Below are 21591 nucleotides of genomic sequence, written 5' to 3'. Positions count from 1 at the left end.
TCCTCGCTCTCTAGCTCTCTATTCCTTGGTTGTCACTGATCTCTCGCTCTCCTCGGAGAGCACTGTGTTTCCGGAGACCAGTGCAGGGGAGTTACTCTCTCTTCCACACCCCTGTTCCCACAGGGTGAGGGATGCCTCAGCCGCCTCCTAGCTCCCTGTTGCCTCTCCCCAGCCACTGCATTGCACCCTGACATGATCAGCTCGGTGCTTTGTGACCACCTAGAGGGGTGGGATAGGGAGGGTGGGAGGGAGGGAGACGCAAGAGGGAGGAGATATGGGAACATATGTATAACTGATTCACTTTGTTATAAAGCAGAAACACACCATTGTAAAGCAATCATACTCCAATAAAGATGTAAAAAAAAAAAAAAACCACCACCCTCTCCTTCGGGAGTCAGAGTATCTGCTGTCTGTCCAACTTTCTCCCCTTCTCCCCCTCTTATCCCCTCACTCACACAGCAGCCAGAGGGGACTTTTAAAAATACATAAGTCAGATCATGTTGCACTCTGCCTGAAACCACATCGTGGTCCCCATTACACATAGAGTAAAATCTGGAAACGTCCTAAAGGATCTGTGCCGCATTCTCATTCTTTGCTACTGTCCCGGGACACCCCCCCCCCGCCCCTGCCCGCCTCCGGGCTGCCACACAGTCCATCCTCCACCTCCCACAGGCCGTGGCTCCAGCATCGTCTTATTACAGAGGCTTCTCCAACCAGCTCATCTGAAAGAGGGTTGGATCTCCTACCCCGATCTCATTCTCCATTCTCTATCCCTACTTTGTTCTTATTCGTCGTAGCCCTCATGCCCGTCTCCCGAAATGAAACGGCGTGCCTTGTCTTTGTTCAGTGGTGAATCTCCGCTATCTTCCATCCCTGGCACATCAGAAGCAGTCAAGCAATATTTGGTGAATGAACGAATGAAGAATCGATTACCAGCTTATCTTTTGGTCCCTCACCCACGTTTATTTTGACACACTCTCTCTAGATTATACCGTAATTATCTCTGTTTTCCTGTCATGCAGAACAGACTACAAACTCCCTAAAGGCAGGCCTTCCTCCTACTTTTAGTCTCACATACACTTAGGAAGGACCTGACATGGGATAGAGACTCAGGGAAGTATTTGTCAAACTGAACCCTCCTCCCTTTAAGACAGCTTTCTTACCTTCCAGATTATTCCCATTTTTCAGAGGAGAAACACAGAAGGCCAGAGAAATTCAGAGATCTCCCCAAGCTAGTAAATGGTTGAGCCATGTGACTTGAACTCACATATTTTTACCCCCAGTCTAGCTCTTTTTTTTTTCTCTTCTAATCTTGTTTTTCCTACTAATGGCCTCTCCTCATCTTAAACTGGTATATACAGAAGCTTCCAGTATTACGCACATGCTGTGAAAAGTTATGCTTGAGACCTTGGGATCCTTAATTTGACAAGTGTTTGGAAGAAGAATATAGTGCTCTAATTATAGAATGCAGATGGTACTTTGAAAACTTACAAACTATGTCATTTAACAAAGCAGAACAAAAGAGAATCATGCTTTATAAAGTGACCTCATTTTCTTAAAGAAAACAACTTGGGGGAATCTTTGAAAGGCATAAACAGGCTGCCTACACACTCTTGATTATAAGAATACCTAAAGGAAACCCATTAAGTACCAGTTACAATCATTTTAACCATCAATTATAAAAGTGGGCCTTTCTAATTATAGGCAACATTTAGCATCTGGGACTGAGTTATTGCTGGTTATGTAAGTTGCGGATCTAACGAAAGCCAAATATACCCTAGCTGGATTTTACCCCACATTTCTATATTTCTAATTATATTGTGATAGCATCAGCATTACTCACTGCAAACGTCTGAAACCTCATGACTCAAAAATAATCTATAGGGAAACTTCCAGAAATGAGGGGAAAATGTGAACAAGGATGTGGCCTAGTCTCAAAATCAAACACGTGGAGAACAAGCTCTTAAAAACACAGGTAGCGGCAAAAATCGCGACTATTTTTTAATGAGTTTTCTAGAAGGGACACGAAGTTCCCAATTCTGCCATTTTTTCTATGAAATTATTTTTTCTTGAAATTATTCCCACATGCCGCAGAGCGGCTGGGACCCTAATATAAAGCATAGCTGTAAAACACACTATGACAAGTCCCATCTCACCCCCAGAGCAGGACATGAAGAAAGAGACGGAACAGCTGAATGAATGAATGAATGAATTCTGGGACATGTATGGATCAGTGAAGCAGACCAAAGGTCCCACCTTTTTAGAGTATATATTCTTGCTGTAATTAAGAGCGATTACAAAACCTACTCAAAGTCTTTAAAAATAAGCTTGTCAGCTCCCCGAGACAGTGAAAAGAGGGCTCCTGTCTAAAGCAGAAACTCATTAATGTTTCCCACAACGTGGGATATGAAATGCATTCAGGGGTTAAGCTTTTAAAAAACCTAATGCCTTTATTTTAATATGTGTAACATAGAGAGATATAAAGATACATTATGTGTAGAATATGCATTTATTTATATATATATATCTTTACATATACATTTAAAGGAAAAAAGAAATTTTTTTCATTTAAAGAAAAATAGTAAAGAAATAAAACTAGAAGTGGTATGATACACAGATTATGGCAAAAATTATGATGGTGACACATTATCAAAATTTTACAAATGCTGATCTCTTCAGACAGTGAATGTAACTCACATAATTCTAAATTGCCTACGTGCAAATGCTTGCTATTAGAAAAAATCGCTTAACCCTGAAATGTTTCATCAAACACATGGAGATATATATATAGATATATATATAGATATATATATAGATATACACACACATATACATGTGTGTGTGTGTATATATATATGCACACACAAATTAAATAAGTAATTGTGCAATAGCAATTATATTGATTGTGGTTTTATTAAATTCAGACACTGCTCTAATCATTTTACATATTTTATATCATTTAATACATAGAACAAAATTATGAGATGAATACAATTTCTGTTTCATCTTACAATTTAAGCAACCACAGCACAACCAAAAAAAGTAATTAGAGGGACAAAAAATTAGGGAAGGGTAAAGATATGCCTATTTTGACATGACATATTTATCTGTAAAAACAAAGCTAAACAAATCTGCAGGAAAATACTGCAGATAATAAGATAACCTAATAAAGTAGCAGGTGTAAAATCAACACACTAAAACCAATAGCCTTTACATAGTTATAAGACCATAAACTGTAGCAAGTATAATGGAAGAGAAGGGAAATAAAAATGAATGTATGAATAAAATACCAAGGAATAAATGTAACAAAAAATGTTCAAGGACTATGAAGAAAACTATAAAATAGTCTTGAGGCAAACAAAAATTAATACGCACAAAGGGAAAGGCAGCATCACAGGAAGCTATGACAATAAAAATGTCAATTCTCTGCAAACTTAACTTATAAATTCAACATTATCCCAGTAAAAATACAAAAGCACTTTTTTGAGCAAGACAAGTTTATTATAAAGATTCCTTGGCAGAACAAAAAAGCCAAAAAAAAAAAGTCAGGAAAACCCTAAAAAAGAAGAATAACAGTGGTGTGGAGAATAGCTAGCCCAACCAGGTAATAACATATATAAAGCCTCTAAAATTAAAATGGTGTGATATCAGTGCATGAATGGACATAAAAAACAATGAATCAGAAGAATCATCTAGAAACAGACCCAACTGTATAGGCAAATTTAGTTTGCAATAAATTCAAAATTGCAACTCAGTTGGGTAAAGATGGACATTCTAATAAGTGGAGTTCAGATAACTAGATTGTTATAAGGAAAAAGAGAAAATTAAGTATAATCCTCACACCCTACATAATGATGATTTCCAAATGGTCAAAGATGTAAAAAAAAAAAGAAAGAAAAGAAAGAAACAACACAAATATTTTTTTAAAAAGTTGATGAATCTCTCTGTAACTTGAGTTTGCAGAAAGCTTTCCCTATTATAATTCAAAATCCAGGTGCCATAAAGAAAAAGACTGGTTAATTTGACTGCTTAAAAATAAACTTTTGCACCCCAAGCAAAGTAAAAATATAAATTAAAAAACAGGGAGAAAACATTTTCAACTTATACCAAAGGATTGATACCCCTAAGACCTAAAGAGCTTCTAAAAAAAAAAAGTTCAACTAGACTACTAGAAAAATAAGCAATGAATATGAACAGATGGTTCACAGAAGAAAATGCAAATAGACCTTAAACAGAAGACAAGGTGCTCAGCCTTGACTCAGGATAATATCACCAAGATAATGCGAAGGAAAACAGCAGACCTGGGGTTCCCTCCCCCTCTTCTTGGATTTACCACAAATGAACTTCTTTTTAAACATTTGAACACCTTTACCAGGATACAGCTGGTCAATCGACATTGCCTGTCATAAACAAACTCCTGGAATGTATTACTGTGTGGAGCAAGGAAGGCTGGAAAGTGGAAGTTGTCGCACAGACTCTCTCTGCATAACTGAGTCTAAAAACCCAGAAGCCCCAAACTAGAGACAACTTCCTCTGGGCTCACTTGTGTCACACACACTGTCGCTATTCATCTCACTCTTGACACTGACAGGGGTTCCAATGGAGGTGAGACGAATAGTTTTTTGGAAGCTGCATCTGATAGTTTGGGGTCCCTCCAGAGAAGCATGCTGTGTCTTTGCTTCTACTCACTTTATTTTATTGTGAATTATTAGTGGAGGTCAGTGTTAGGTAAGATCTATGGTTTGCTGAGTCAGCTTTCACAATGTGACATTTTGCTGTGAGGTCATCACTTTCATTAACCTATCACATTGACAAAAATAGCCTGTTTGTGTAGCTGTGGGGAAAGAAGCATGTTTATACATTGCTGGTAGGAAAACAAAATAATAACGCAGAGCACAATTACATACGCATCTAGTTTTTGGTCTATTAGTACTTCCTCTTCAAGGGATGGATCCTAAAGATATATCAACAAAAACTAAAACCAAATAAAGCCAAAAAAAGCAACAACAAATGAAATCCCCATATGCACAAGACTATTACTTGCAGCCCTACTGGAAATAGCAGAAGACTGGAAACATCACAAATGCCCACCTGCAGAGAACTGATTTAACAAGCAATAGAACGTCTGCACAACAGAGTACAATGCGACAGTTGAAAAAAATAAGGAATATCTTAATATTAATATGGTGCTGTGGAACAGTTTCCAGAATATGTCGTTAAGTAAAAAATAGCAAGGTATAGAACAGTACATATAATATCTACATTTTATCTAAGAAATGAGCATTATACTAATGTATATATACACTTGCTTATATTATAAATAAACAATGGAAGGATAAACCAGAAATGTTAAAAATAAAAGATTATCCATAAAGCAAAGGAGAAAATAGGTCGAGGGGCACAGATAAAAGCTAAAATTCTCTGGATATTTCTTTTATTTTTTTTCTTTTTTTTTACCCTTCCCCCTCCCCATATCCTCAAGTCCATTCTCTAGTAGGTCTGTGCCTTTTTTTTTTTTTAACATCTTTATTGGAGTATAATTGCTTTACAATGGTGTGTTAGTTTCTGCTTTATAACAAAGTGAATCAGTTATACATATACGTATGTTCCCATATCTCTTCCCTCTTGCGTCTCCCTCCCTCCCACCCTCCCTATCCCACCCCTCTCTGGATATTTCTTGATTTATCGATTTAACTTTTACATGGTTATAAAACAAAAATAAAACAAATTCTTTAAAAAAAAAAAAAAGCAACCCCTAAAATGAAAGCAAAATAAAACAAAGCAAACTAGTGAGTGTTGATTGGTGGCTTAAGCAAACAGACAGAAATTATTTTAAGTGATTTTAAAACACAGTAATTTGATGGTATATCCTTAGTGGGATACATTATGAGGGCAAAACTGTTATAATAATAGTGGTATTAATTTTCTCACAGACACACACACAGACACATGATTAATCATATACATGTAAACAGTAATAGCGATATTATTATTCCAATACACACACTTTTATAAACATGATTAAAGTTAAAGCAAAGAGGTAATTATGTTACTATCATTAAAAACCAGGATTGTGCAGCATAAAAGTAAAGAAATTCAAATATAAAATCAAAAAAATGAAGTTAAAATCTTGTAACCACAGATTTAAATGGGTAATAGCAGTAAAAACTCACAGTTTACCTTTTGTTAAGAAATAAGCATATATCCTGTCTCCGTCCACTGAAAGACCAAGAGACAAAGACCAGCCTGGTATGATTAAGCAACCCCAGCACCTAGACTGTGCTCTTTAGATGCCAAGAACCAGGGTTCGTTGGAGAAATGGCAGAGTCCAGGTCTGGGGCAAAGCACAGAAGGAGTTAGGAACACCTTGTGCCAGAAACTAAGAAAGCTATAAAAGACTCTTGAAATTATATCAAAAGGACTCAGGAGTGATTTGAAGGAGCTCCCTTTGGCCAAAGATAAAAAGAATTGAGCCTCGGGCTTCCCTGGTGGCGCAGTGGTTGAGAGTCCACCTGCCGATGAAGGGGACACGGGTTCGTGCCCCGGTCCAGGAAGATCCCACATGCCGCGGAGCGGCTGGGCCCGTGAGCCATGGCCGCTGGGCCTGCGCGTCCGGAGCCTGTGCTCCGCAACAGGAGAGGCCACAACAGTGAGAGGCCCGCATACCGAAAAAAAAAAAAAGAATTGAGCCTCAAAAAAAGAAAAAGAAAGACAGTGGATGAAAAACAAAATGTGTTAAAAATATACTCATAATAATACTAAAAAATAATACTAAAAACAATCATACAGAAAAAGAAACCGTTGTTGGTTATCTTTGTGAAACTCTGGTAAACATAAGGGAAAACAGTTATCAAGCATTTTTCCTGCCAGCCCTGCTTGAACTGCACCTCAGAGTGACCACATGATAGATCAGGGAAAGTTTTCAGCCCAGAAGAGTTCCAGGTAATACACGTAGAAGGACTGCTAGGATGAGACAATTTGCCACTTTCAAAGCCTATTGAAAGAATGCATCAGGGATTACTAACATCATTAGGTGAAAAGCTTATAAGGAACTCTGTAATGGATGAGTCAATCGTGACATCACACAAACAGCAGTAGACATCCTATGCTTCCTGATGGGATGTGGAAGGAAGCACCACCTCCCACCTATATTTTTGGGGTGAGGAGGAGGGAACTCCACTCCACTTACAAAAATATCAAAGGACAGAGTGATCTCTTAAATGATACCACAGGAAGCAATCAACAAAGTCCACAATGGCAATGTTACAGAACAATCTAGTTTCTCCAACCAATAAATGGCAAGAGAAGGGAGGGAGTGGGAGGTGAACTTGCACATTGAAAGACACAGCCATCAAAGGCAATGTGTGGACTTTGAATCCTGATTTGAAAAAAAAAAATCATCTAAAAAGAAAATGTGTATGATATAAGCAGGAACTTTTTAACATTGATTGGATAGTTCATAAAACTAAGGAATTATTATTTTTTGCATGTAATGATGGTGTTATGGTTATGTTAAAATTAGAAGTACCTGAGGAAGTTCTTATAGATGAAAAGAATATGATATCCAGGACGGGTTTCAAAATAATCCAATAGTTAAGGGGTAAGGAGCAAAGTAAGGACATTTAGACAAAAAGCACATTTGCCCATGAGTTGAAAACTGCTGAATCTGGTTGATAGATGCATGGGGGTTTCATTATACAATTCTCTGTTCTTTTGTATATGTTTGAAATTTTCCAAGTAAACGAATACACACACACACACACACACAAACACACACACACATACACAGAAACATGCACAAAGATGTTAACTAACTTGCCCAAGATGGCTAAGCCAGTCAGTGATAGAGTTGTTAACCACTACATAAAGTAAAAGTGTGTTAAAATGATGAAAAATCTGAGGACAGGGTTTATGTCTTATCTTTTTTTAAAATCTCCAGATCTTAACAGTGTATTCAGCACACAGTTGCCCAATAAAACTTTGTTGCATGAAATATTTTTAATTACTTACACTCTGTTTTGTATCAAAAATGATTTAGAATTTAATGAGTAAATAAAATCAATATGCAAAGTTTTTTTATGAAATTAGGACCTTTATTTAGATGAGATAACCATATTTCGGTTGGATATCCATGTAATCCATCTTGAAAATACAAATTTCATTATTCAATTTTTTCTACCATCGGTACTCAATCATATAATACAGCTTCTCCTATTTATTCAGCTTTTGAATGTACCTGGATTTAATAATTTGTTTAGGAAAGTGCTTTGCTGAATAAAGTACAGAGCTCTAATGGCAAAAAGCTATAGTGGTCCAAGGATACAATCTTTTGCCATGCAGTCATTTATTCCACAAACTCTGTTTGGGCACCTACTGTATTCCAGGTGTTTTGCTATGTTTGTATTCAAAATCAGAGTTGCAGTTAAGAAAAGTGCAATATATAAGTTGATCCACTCCTTTGACATTCTCTTTCCCCTAAACTCGATACAATATCCTATCTATTACGTACTAAAACCCCAACTCCATTATCAAACATCCACACCAAGACCAGCCTCCTACAGAGGGCCTGCCCTGACTACCCCGTATATATTTCTTTTTCAAACTTATCGCATGATGCTTGTATGAGTTTGGTTCCTGATTCCCCATGACGTGACTTCCTTGTCACTCCGTCTATGTCCCTGAAGACAGAGCCTGTCTTTCATGTTCCCATTTCCTACTGTGCCTAGGATAACATCTTGCATACGGCAGAACCTCTGAGAATAATGACTATGTTATATGCTCTAGGCAAGAAAGAATTAAGGTTGCAAGTGTAATTAAGGTTGCTAATCAGCTGACCTTGAGATGGAGAGATAATCCTGGATTATCCAAGTGCCCCAATGGAATCACAAGGATATTTATAAGTGAAAGGAGGAGGCAGGAGAGTCGGTGTCAGAGAGATGCAATGTGAGGAAGACTCGACTGGCAGCGGGTGTCTTTGAAGATGAGGGAGGCCATGAGCCCAGGAATGCAGGTGGCCTGTAGAAGGGGAAAGGCAAGCAAAGGGCTTCTCCCCTAGACCTTGCAGAAGGAACACAGCCTTGCCAATACCTTGATTTCTAGCCTAGTGAGACTCATTTTGGACTTCGGACCTCCAGAACTGTAAGATGGTAAGTTTATGTTGTTTAAAGCTACTAAATTTACAGTAATTTGTTAGGGCAGCCATAGGAAACAAATACAACCTGTATACAAAACTGACTCTACCACTTAACTTGGTTGAGCCATGTGCCTTTTCATAGCGTTCAGCCACCTTTTCAGCCTCAGTCCATTATTCTTCCAAGATGTGTACTTGACTCTAAAATGAACAGAGTGACTCATCTGTTCCATAACACTAGCACGACTCTCCAGCCCTCTCCATCACTATTGCCACCATCCTGGTTCAAGCCAGCAAACCTCTCACCTGGGCAACAGCAGCCCCTTAACCAGCCTCCTGACTTCTATTCTCCCTCCCCCGAACCCATCCCCTGCGACAATCTATTTTAACACTGCCAAGCAACTCAAGTTCTATCATTCTTTGATCAGCCAACAGTCTGTACTTTCTTTTCCTGCTTTGAATAAAGCCCAATACTTCTACTATGGCTAATAAAGCCCTACTCAGTCTTATCTCTACCAAGTTTCTTTTATGATTTTATTGGAAATAGTACAAACATTCAGAAAAGTATAATCAAGAACCAGTGTAACATACCACTAACCCAAATTTAAGAAACGTTAACATTTTGCCATAACTGCTGCAGATCTTGTTAATGTCACAGCTTTATTGAGACATAACCCACATGCCATAAAATCCAGCCACTCAAAGTACAGAATTAAATGGATTTTACTCTTGAACAGTGTCACCACTGCAAAAAGAAACCTCTTGCTCATTGGTTGTCACCCTCCATTTTCCCTCAATCTCCCCAGCCGCTCAGAAACCACTAGTCTAATTTTTGCCTCTGTAGATCTGTCTACTTGGGGCATTTCATATAGATGAGATCATATGATATGTGGTCTTTTCTGGCTTCTTTCTCTTAGTATGACTTTTTAAGGTTAATCCACAGTGTAGCATGTTTCCACATTTTATCTGTATTTCATTCCTTTTATGGCTGAATAATATTCCATTGTATGGACGCACCACAATTGATTTATCTATTCATCAGTTGATGGACATTTGACTTGTTTCCACCTTTGGGCTGCTACGATTAACGATGCTATGAACATTTGTGTACAGGTTTTCATATGACTACCTGTTTTTGTATGGACATTTGTTTTCATTTCTCTTATACAGAATTGCTGGGCTATAGGTTATCTTTATGTTTAAAACTTTGAGTAATTTCCAGACTTTCCTAGAGCAGGGTATTAGCGTTCTAATTTCTCCATACCTTTGCTAATACTCACCGTCTATCTTTTTGATTCTTGCCATTCTAGTGGGTGAGAGGTGGAATCTCATTGTGGTTTTTATTTGTATTTTTCTCTGATGGCTCATGATGTTGAGCATCTTTTCATGTGCTTATCAATTATTTGTGTATCTTTGGAGAAATGTCCATACTAGATCTTTGCCATTTACTCTTTTTTTGTTTTAAATTATTAAGTTGTAGGAGTTTGTTATCTACTCCAGATGTAAGTTCCCTATCAGATATATGATTTTCTCCCACTTCTTCCACTGTGTGGGTTGTTGTTTCACTTCTTTGATGATATCCTTTGAAGTTTGGAAGTTATTAATTTTGATGAGGTCCAATGTATCCATTATTCTTTCAATGCTTGCATTTTTGTTGTCATATTTAAGAAGGTTTTTGCCTAACCCAAGGTCATGGAGATTTATTCCTATTTTTTTCTAAGTTTTATAATTTTATCTCTTACATTTAGCCTGTGACCCATTTTGAGTTAATTTTTGTGTATGGTGAGAGGTAGGGATGCAACTTTATTCTTCACATGTGGATATAGAGCTGTCCCAGCCACCATTTATTGAAAAGATTATGCTTCCTCATTTAGTTGTATTGGCACTCTGATTGAAAGTTAATTGACTCTAAATGGGAGGGTTTATTTCTGGACTCTCAATTCTATGCCACTGATCTATATGACTATCCTATACCAGCACCTCTTTATCTTAACTACTATCTTGATTACTTACTTGATTGTAGTTAAGTTTTGAAATCAGGAAGTGTGAGTCCTCCAACTTTGAATTTCCTTACGAATTTCAGAATTAGCTTTTCAATTTCTGCCAAGAAGTTAGGTGAGATTTTTATTGCAAAATACCATTGAATTTATAGATCAACTTGAGGAGTATTGCCTTCTTAACAAGATGCTATCTTCCAATCCATGATCAAGAGCTGTCTTTCCATCTATTTAGGTCTCCTTTAATTACTTTCAATAATGTTTTGCAGTTTTTAGAGTGTGAGTTTTGCACTTCTTTTGTCAAATTAATTTCTAACTATTTTATTATTTTTGATGCTATTACAAATGAAACTGTTTTCTTTTCTTTTCTTTTTTTTTTTTTTTTTTTTGCGGTACGCGGGCCTCTCACTGTTGTGGCCTCTCCCGTTGCGGAGCACAGGCTCCGGATGCGCAGGCTCAGCGGCCATGGCTCACGGGCCCAGCCGCTCCGCGGCATGTGGGATCTTCCCGGATCAGGGTACGAACCCGTGTCCCCTGCATCGGCAGGTGGACTCTCAACCACTGTGCCACCAGGGAAGCCCTGAAACTGTTTTCTTAATTTCCTCTTTGGATTTTTCATTGCTCATGTATTAAAATACAGTTAATTTTTTGTGTAATGGTTCTGTCCCCTGCAACCTTGCTTAACTTATTTACTAGTTCTAATAGTTCTTTACTGAATTCCTTATGATGGATACTATATGAGATCATGTCATCACGGTCTTTGAACATGCTGTTCTCTTTGTCAGAAATACTTTCCTGCTCTTAATGTGGCCAACTCATTCTCTTCCTTCAGATCTCACATTAGAAGTCACCTCCTAGTCACCTCTTCATCACATCTTTTCCTGAGCACTTCAGACTCAAGATGGCCAACACTATTACTTTATCTCAACCCCCTGATTCTATCTTACATGGCATAATAAACAGAACTTGTATGTTCATCATGAAAATGTCCAAGCAAACTGAAAAGTAATGAGACTATCATAATGGAGTCCCTTATACCCATCAACAAGATTTAATATTTTTCCATTTTTTAATTTACATTTTTCATGTTGAATGCTTTTAAGGAAAGTTGCAACTATCTTGACATTTTACCCTATATAAACTTCTGTATAAATCTCCAAAAACTACAGACATTTTGCTTCATAACTGCAGTACACATACAGAGACACACACAAAAGCATTTCCTTAACATCACTAATATCCAGGCCATATTCAAATTTCCCCAATTGTTTCAGTCATCGTTTTCAATTGATATGTTAAAACTTGAATCAAATCAAGCTCCACAATTTGCATTTGATTATGTCACTTTAAATCTAGAACAGAACCCCCTTCTCCGTTTTTAAAATAACACTGTAGAAATTGGGTCAGTTGTTTCATAATTATTTTGTGTATATGCTTTGTTTATTTGCTTTTTATTTGAGTCTCAACTGTCAGTTCTAGGAGAGCACTGGCTTTGTCTTGTTCCTTGATGAGTCCACATTACCTGGACTATAGCTGATACTCAAAATAAATATTTCTTAAACAAGTAAGTGAGTGAGCGAATGAATGCATGAATTTCTATGATAGGGATATGAACAAAGTGCTATGAGAACACTGGGGGGGTTCATTTTTATATAGGTCCCCCTTTAAGACCACCAAAGGAACTGCAGAACGTAGATAATAGGGACTATAGGTATCTTAAAATTTACCCTGTTTTCAAGGAGAAGCATCTCTCTTTGAAATGTTCTCATTGACAATAGGCATATAGCTGGATCCTTATCTAATTAGAAGATGAGCCATGGTATTAAACTTTAGTGTCACCTTCTTCTTTGATACTCAATCGGTCTTTTCATCTTTCTCACACCTCTCCTACTTTTGTATTCATCTTCCAAGAGAGACAATTAAAATTCCAGCTTTGTGGCACGGGCACAAATCTTTGGGCTTTAGAATAAACCCTTTGGTTTCTGAGGTTCACAAGTATAGTACAGAATCCATATGGGGCTGGGGAAGGCGTAACTTCTAGCTACTGCTTTCCTCCTGGAACTCAACACTATCTCCCTCTTTAGTTTCAACGTGACTCAAGGAAAATGGGGCCTGTGGCAGTAGGAAGAATTTAAAGTCTGAATGCACTCACATTACTTTACAAGCTGTACAGCCTTAGACCTCCTGACAGAGCCCATTTCCTGGACATTAAAATTTAACACCAGCATTTCTCCTCTTTTCAGTTTGGTGTTTAAAAATGTAAGCACTCATATTCAAGCTCTCTTTAAACAATCCTATCCAGTTTCAAAATGCCTGATGTGAATCCTGGAACTTCTTTTTCCCTTTAGAATATTGAGGTCACTGGTAAATTTCAACGTTGTCATCAAGAATAAAATGCAAGGAGCTTGCAATAATTTTCAATGTAAGGTACATGATGACTTGGATTGTATGAACCTCTTTCGAAGGAGGGCATTGAACAGAAGCTGGTAAGGGATGGTAAAGTGGCTTAATAATGTACTTTCCCAAGGCTTGATACAGTGGTCATAGTTTGATTATTCTCCTAGATTAGAGACCCCAATAAAGGAAATGTTGGGGATGTAGATGATTTTTGATGTCAATGGTCTTCCCACCTCCATTCCCAATAGATGAACGTTTTTGTTGCTTGTTAGATTTATTTTTACAGCTCATCACGCATTCTCTGTTCTTTAGTAACAGCCCATCTTTTGGCCTTTGGAAGGAAATCCTCCTTAACTTAGTCCATAAAGTTTACGTAGGATTGAACCTACCCACTTTGTACCAGCAGTAATCATATGACTAAGGCATGTCCAATCAGAGCATTTCTTTTACCTGGATACCACGTTTGGTTCAGGAATGTACACAGCCAGATCAATAAGATACAACTTTAAGATTTTGATGAAATCATCATGAAAAAAGAAATTATTTTTATGGTGGGGTTGCTATTCTAATAGGATGTATATCTAGAACTGCTGGAAGCCATTTTGCTATGATGACTCAAGAGCCTGACCAAAGCTGAAATAGAATAAAGCAAAGAGAAGAGACACAGATAAATGCCTAATGACAAAGTCTGAGCACCTGAATTCAGCCATGCCTGAAGATGACTCTGAACTTTTCTGTTACATCAGCCAATAAATTATTACTGAAAATAGTCTGAGTCATTCTTTTGAAACTGCCAGCATACTGAAAAATATAAAACATGGTTGTCTGATCATCACTGGCCCAACGTTTGGAATCCAGGAATAGGCCAGGCAGTTCTCACATTAAGTGCTCTAAGCAAGGATTTCCATGCTGTTCGTCCAGCGCCAAGGGATTTTTCAGGAAGATCTATTAAGAAATTAGCCTTTTAGGGGCTTCCCTGGTGGCGCAGTGGTTGAGAGTCTGCCTGCCGATGCGGATGACATGGGTTCGGGCCCCGGTCCGGGAAGATCCCACATGCCGTGGAGCGGCTGGACCCGTTAGCCATGGCCGCTGAGCCTGCGCGTCCGGAGCCTGTGCTCCTCAACGGGAGAGGCCACAGCAGTGAGAGGCCCGCGTACCGCAAAAAAAAAAAAAAAGAAAGAAATTAGCCTTTTAAAAAAGATCTAGTCTTGTAAGAGAGCGCTAACAGGACACTGTCTATTTTCCTTCTGGTTGTATTCTTGGTAGACATTGAAAAGAAAAATGTAAGTTTAGAAGTAGTAGTTTTCCAGTCCATGTTCAATTCTATTTATTTATTTATTTTGCTTTTTTCCCCCTGAATTTCTGCTGTAGGTTCAAGTCAACCCTGCCAGAAGGCCAGACTGGAATATTGATTTAGCACACAGATAACTTTTTGCCAGCACGGCCAAAGCACCATCTGTGGCAAATGAAATCTGATTGCTTTGCACAGTCTTCTGGATCCCAGTTGCAGACAAGATACAGAGTCTGTGAGGGTGAAAACGAATCCAGAAGCTTGTCTCTCCTTAAATCACCCACATTCTTGGGACAATGAGGAAAAGGGAAGAAAAAGTCCACCTACAAGTGACAAATGATCAACACTGCTTGCTTGCTAAGCGAAGCTGACTAATCTATTGCCTCTGAAATGATTTCAAGGTATTACAAAATGAGCTTGCCTCTATTTCACATTTTCTAGGACACAAGGCGATAAATTTCTAAGCATGCTTCATTGTCCTGTAATAAGTTACATCATCTTCACTCTACTTGATTACTGATCAAATCATCAGGTGACCATGATTGAAACCGCAAGCACACTTTTGCCAAAGCATATGTACTGCAAAATGTTTTCATAGCATTTTGAAATGCATGGGAATGCATCTTCCTTGCATGGGAAGATTTAAGGAAATTCTTATTTAGAAGTTCCTGAACTCTGATTTCAGTTGAATAACAACGCTTGATTTATTCAATCATAGCACATTATTTGCAACCTGTGTAATTTGTATGTACTTATTTCTAAGGAATCCAAGAACATTCACGTTGTAACTTCATTTATCTCCATAATTTCCCTGGGTGGAAAAAGGACGGGATTGGTCAGCAAACCAGACCCAAATCATCATGTTTTGCAAATGAAGACCTCCCACCACAAAAAGTTGGATTTGTTTGCCCCAGGGTACTCACACACAAAATCTAAATTATCAAGGCTATATTGATTTTTCTCTCTCATCATTGGGTCTCAAAGACCCGGAGGTAGAAAATGAAACTAAACCTATTGGTCATGATGGTAATTACCAAGCAACCCCTCTCCCTTCACGCCACATGTAACCTCTTTGCTCAGAGATCTCTCAACAGTGCAGTTCAACTCAACACACAGCATTTCTCACTATCCCCGTGCCTCTATCTGGAAGATGAATGTATGGGGACTCCTGCCCTCCAGAACCTCTTAATCGGATGGGAGAGACAGAGTTAAACATATCAACATTTCGGTACTATCTCAAACACTGCTTCTTCCTCATTGATTTAATAAACAAAAACAAATGAATGAAAAGCTGGCAACCTCCACCTACTCACATAATTCTAAACCCTGAAGCAATAATGTAAACAAAATTGGTATGGCGTCTTCCCATTTTTTTCTTTTGGCTTATCAACAATAGAAATTTATTTTTTCCAGCTCTGGAAGCTGTTAAGTCTGAGATCAGGGTTGGATGAGGACCTTCTTTTGGGGGACAGATTTCTCACCATGTCCTCACATGGTGAAAGGCCCCCACCGTTTTTTTATGCTTGTGTAAACTTACACAAACCTATGTGGGCTTTTTTATTTTCCAGATGGAATCATACTACATAACATACACTGCACTTGTGTTTTTTTTGTTTAGTAATATCATATCTATGCTTTTAAGCATACATGGAGAAATGTAACTTTGTAAACAACTGTATACTATTCTATTTATGGATACGCCACACTTTATTCAACCATCCCATAATTGGTAGACATTTCACGTTAACTTTTTTCCAGTGATTTTTCTCCTCTTTTCTCCTTTCTCCTCCCCTCCTCTTCTTCTGAAGGAAAGAGTCACAAAAATGGGATTTCCAGGACAAGAAAAGTTTTAATGTCAGTATATACAATTGTTACTTCATCTGAAGTCTTTTGTACTTTTGTTAAAGTAGTCACATTGTAGTCAACTTATTTGCTTATATTTATATCTCTTCTTTATTGAATGATTTTTATGATAATAGGGGCCTGTTGTAACAGTCCTGTGATTTTTTTTTTTTTTTTTTTTTTTTTTGCGGTACGCGGGCCTCTCACCGTTGTGGCCTCTCCCATTGCAGAGCACAGGCTCCGGACGCGCAGGCTCAGCGGCCATGGCTCAAAGGCCCAGCCACTCTGTGGCACATGGGATTCTCCTGGACCAGGTCACGAACCCGTGTCCCCTGCATCGGCAGGCGGACTCTCAACCACTGCGCCACCAGGGAAGCCCCCTGTGATTTTTTAAATTATGCCTATTAGCCTAGCAACTCCATCAGCACATATGCTGTTCTAAAAGCTTTATTTCTGTCAACTCATCTGACCTTACAACAATCTATGTGCCATTAGGGTCCCCAGTTCACAGAGAAGAAAACTGAGGCAGAGAAAGGCTAAGTCATGTGCTGATGGTTACACAGTTCCAAGGGGAAGGGCTAGGATTTGATAGCAGGAAGTCTGGCTGGAGCCCAAATGCCTGTCCATCACCTTTCAGTGAGCAAAGAAGGGCCTGGGAACTAGAAGGTAGATGACTTGGGTTCAACTGTTGACTCTGTTACTGATAGTCTCAGAGCCAGGAGAGACTACTTATTGTTTCTGAATCTCCATTTTCTCATCTTTAAAATGGGTCTAATATCAAAGTCTTGGAAGGGGTGTCATGAGAACCGAATGAAGTAATGAGATAGAGTATCTGGCATACAGTTCACTAAGTCTTTGTCTCTCTCCCCCCTCTTTCCCTTTCCTTTCCTTTATTTTTTCTTTTTATTCTTTCTTTGTATTTCTAGCCACTCGTTCATTGTCTGGCCTGCAATATTCTCTTCTTTCTTTCTCTTCCTTGTTCACATCTGCTCCACCTACAGCTTTTTCACTTAGAAGATATTCAATAATTGAAGGTTGAAGTTAGCAAACTTTGGTCTAGCCTTGAAATCCACTTGGACATTTAAAAAAATGTATTTATGTACATACATATAGAGAGAGGCACATACTCCAACCCTTGAGAGTTGACTGAGCCTGAGCATCAGGAATTTAAAATTTCTTTCCCCAGGTGATTCCAACGTGCAGCCAGAACTGAGATCCACTCGTCTAATAGGAAAGCCTGAACTCTTAGCCAATTTGATGTATCAATGACTCAAACTTGAGACGTATCAGAATTACTCACCTAGAGGGCTTATTAGAACAAAGATTGCTGGGTCCCTTCCCCAGAGTTTCTGATTCAGTAGGTCTGGAAGAGGACACAGACTTTGCATGTACAAAAGTTCCCAGTGAGGCTTATGATGCTGATAAGCGGATCATATTTTGAAAATCCCTATGCTATATTTTTGTCTTCCAGGAACTTTGTGTTTAAATCCCAAATTGGGCTATGAGCCTATTCTATGCTTCCACAGCAGCCAAGACATACCTACTTCGCGCTTCCATCATAACACTTGGCATATCTGTTTCCCTAACTAGACTCTTCTCCAGTGTTGAAACCATGATTTTTTTTTTCATTCCTGTAACTCCCCAGCGTTAGTCTAGCCCTTGACATGCAGTAGGAACTCATCAAATATTGAATGAATGGAAGACTTCTACCTAAGAGTAGAAGCAGTAAAGGCAGTTCTTAATTAATCATCAAATAGTACCTCACTTGCATGGCATTAAATTCATTGAACATTAGAGAGGCAAACGAAGTGGGTAAAATAAAAGTACTTCATTCCACATCACATCCACCCAATTGCTAGTTTTCCTGGAATAGAGATGTAGATAGACACTTCTGGCTGGGGTTTTCATATAATGAAAATCAACTTCACATCCCCACAATGGCAACATTCAACGACTCCATATTCCTTGCTTCTGCCACCCACCTCATTTAAATTTAGCAGATGTTTAATAGTACAGAATTATATCTCACTACTGTTTGGGATAGAGAAATCAGAAATCCAATTTGCATTTTAAGAATAATTTGGACACATAAAAGCTAATTATCTAAGATCAGTTTTGTCCAAATAGAATAAGCTGGTTCTCATTTGATATTTATCTGAATAAATTCAAGAATTGGGCATGAACCCATTTATAAATTGATGTTTTTTAGGTAATATTCTTAGTAGGGGTCACTATATTTTTTGCCTGCCCATTCTATGTCCTTTGTTGCGGGGGCGGGGATCCTCTCTCCCCATTTCTATGCAGTCTTGGTAGTAGGATAATCCTAAGGGTTGCCTCTTCCTAGGGAAGCTAGTGTGGGAAAAAAAATACTTTATTTTCTTGGCATGAGAAAGGGAATTACTTGTGAATAAACCTGCACCATCAGGCACTCCCTCCCAGGATTTTAATTTTAACAACTGAAAAAAAAAGAGACGAAAATGTTGCTGGCATCTTCAACCAGGCCATTCCAGATATACTAACGTTCCTGTAGCCTTGGTTCTGGGTCATTCCCAAGCCTTGTGTACCAGTTTCCTTTTAATACTGTGAGTCTTCCAACTCTATGGCTCCACACTGTTCTAATAAATTCTCTGTGGTTTACATTTGCCATTTTTGGTTGCTGTTGCATGCAACCATAAAACTCCTGAACAGATTGGCCCTAGCACAAATATATATTTTTTTAGTTACTTCCTGCTCACTATCCTAGTCGAGCTTATTTTTGGCATTAGCTGGAACTTTGTTTTCAACACTCACGTTCAAATTAAATATTTCAATTCTTCCATAGCTTTTTCCTTTTAAATGAAATCCCCGACCCAAAATTCCGCAGATTTTTATTAGCTACATTACTACGTACAAGAGTTAAGGGTTATATTCAAGCCCCATGAACCACAGTGCGTTTTAATGAGATTATCTTTGTCCTTAAGTATATCCTGTGTTCTATAAGAAATAAGTTTCTTATTTCTACAAAGAAAACTTTATGGAAAAACATCTGTGTCACCAGAATTTATCAATGCTCAGCAAATGCTTAGTTTTTGAGTGACTAAATATTATTTCAAACAAGGATATTTGAAGGGATATTAAGTTCAATGAGATCAACCTTTTACTTACTCATTTAGAAAGAGAGATGAGGAATTGTTGATTTGCTTCTTCAGGGACACCCAAAGCCCAACTATCATGATCTCTTAGACTTCATGTTCAGACATATATGGGCACTACACACATCACTTAAGATCTTAGGTATTCTATTCACTCAAATTTATAATGAGGATAAATAACATCCATCTCTTTCAAGGTACAAAGGTTTAGTAGAGCCAATCCCATAATGAGTGCTAAATAAATAGTACCATTATCATTGCTGCAATTAAAGTTTTCATCTTTCCAAGGTTTGATACCCCAGCTAAGAGTCCTTAATGCCACTGCTGAATTTTTCAAAGTGAGAATTTATTATTTCATTATTGATGTCTTAATTAAAGAATTCTTTATAGGAGTGTTGGCAGTTCTTGGAAATATGGAAGGATGGCATGCCAAGGGAAATCAAGGCAAACTTGGCAATTTCAGAATAGTACAATGAGCTGAGTTACTTTAAAAGATGGTATTTAAAGACACAGAGATGACAGGCTACTGATCAAATTTGAGTAGGTAGATATGGAAGGTATACATTTTTCAGGCTGTGGGATAAAACAAATATCTTCTGCTTTATATGAAATATATAAAATAGATCAGACGTCAGCCGAGTACAGTCCATGGGCCAAATATGGCCTAGCACCTGCTGTTGTAAATAAAGTTTTACTGGAACACAGCTGCAGCCACCTAGTGGTGTGCTGCCCGTGGCTGCTTTCCTGCTACAACGGCAGAGTAGAGTAGTTGGAACAGAGACTATGTGGCCTCTAAAATAGTTATTAGCTGTCCCTGTACTGGAACAGTTTGAAGATCTTTGAGCTAGATGATGTGCTGCCCCTCCCTTATTGGTTGAGTGAAATTCCAATAGCTGCAAATTTCAATTTCTGCGAAATATTTCCAGGCCTGATTGAAATGCTTGCCTTTTCCTTAGGTCTGCCTTCTGCCTTCTATACAGCATGTACACAGGTTCACTCTCACCTACAGTTAATGTGCCTTCTGACTTATATCTATATTTACAGTTCCACATATCTGTTGAAACACCCCATAGTGATGGCTGGAGAAAAAGAAGTAGATTTGCAAAAAGAAATACGTAGAGAATGCCTTTGGTTTGGGGATACTTCTCTAATAGAAAATGTTGGTCAAAGTCATCACACACATGTAATACAAAATTCTGAGAGTGGAAAAAGCCAAGTCTCAGAAGAACTGGGCAAACCAGATAAACCAACCTTATGTCCACCTCAGGCTGTGCGTGTTTCGAGAGGGCTATGGCCATTTCACAATAGTTGCAAGCACAGACCATTCACTGAAAGGAATTTTCTGGATGCTATCACAAGGGTGTGACAGTTGGAAACGGGACTCTTTCCTGCTTCTCCTGGAGTGAAAGAGAAAAGACCTTGCATGATACCAACATGGAGAGAAGAGGTTTTTTTGTTTTGATTTTTAATTTATTTATTTTTGGCTGTGTTGGGTCTTTGCTGCCGCGCAGGCTTTCTCTAGTTGAGGCAAGCAGTGAGCAGGGGCTACTCTTTGTTGCGGTGCGCGGGCTTCTCATTGCAGTGGCTTCTCTTGTTGCGGAGCACGGGCTCTAGCCGCGCGGGCTTCAGCAGTTGTGGCACGCAGGCTCAGTAGATGTGGCTCCCGGGCTCTAGAGCCCAGGCTCAGTAGTTGTGACACACGGGCTTAGTTGCTCTGTGGCATGTGGGATCTTCCTGGACCAGGGCTCGAACCCGTGTCTCCTGGATTGGCAGGCGGATTCTTTTTTTTTTTTTTTGCGGTAC

Source organism: Grampus griseus, assembly GCF_964374135.1.
Source record: "Grampus griseus genome assembly, chromosome: 14".
Classification (NCBI taxonomy): Eukaryota; Metazoa; Chordata; class Mammalia; order Artiodactyla; family Delphinidae; genus Grampus; species Grampus griseus.
The sequence above is the reverse complement of the archived record's forward strand: the minus strand, read 5'-3'. Positions refer to the sequence as shown.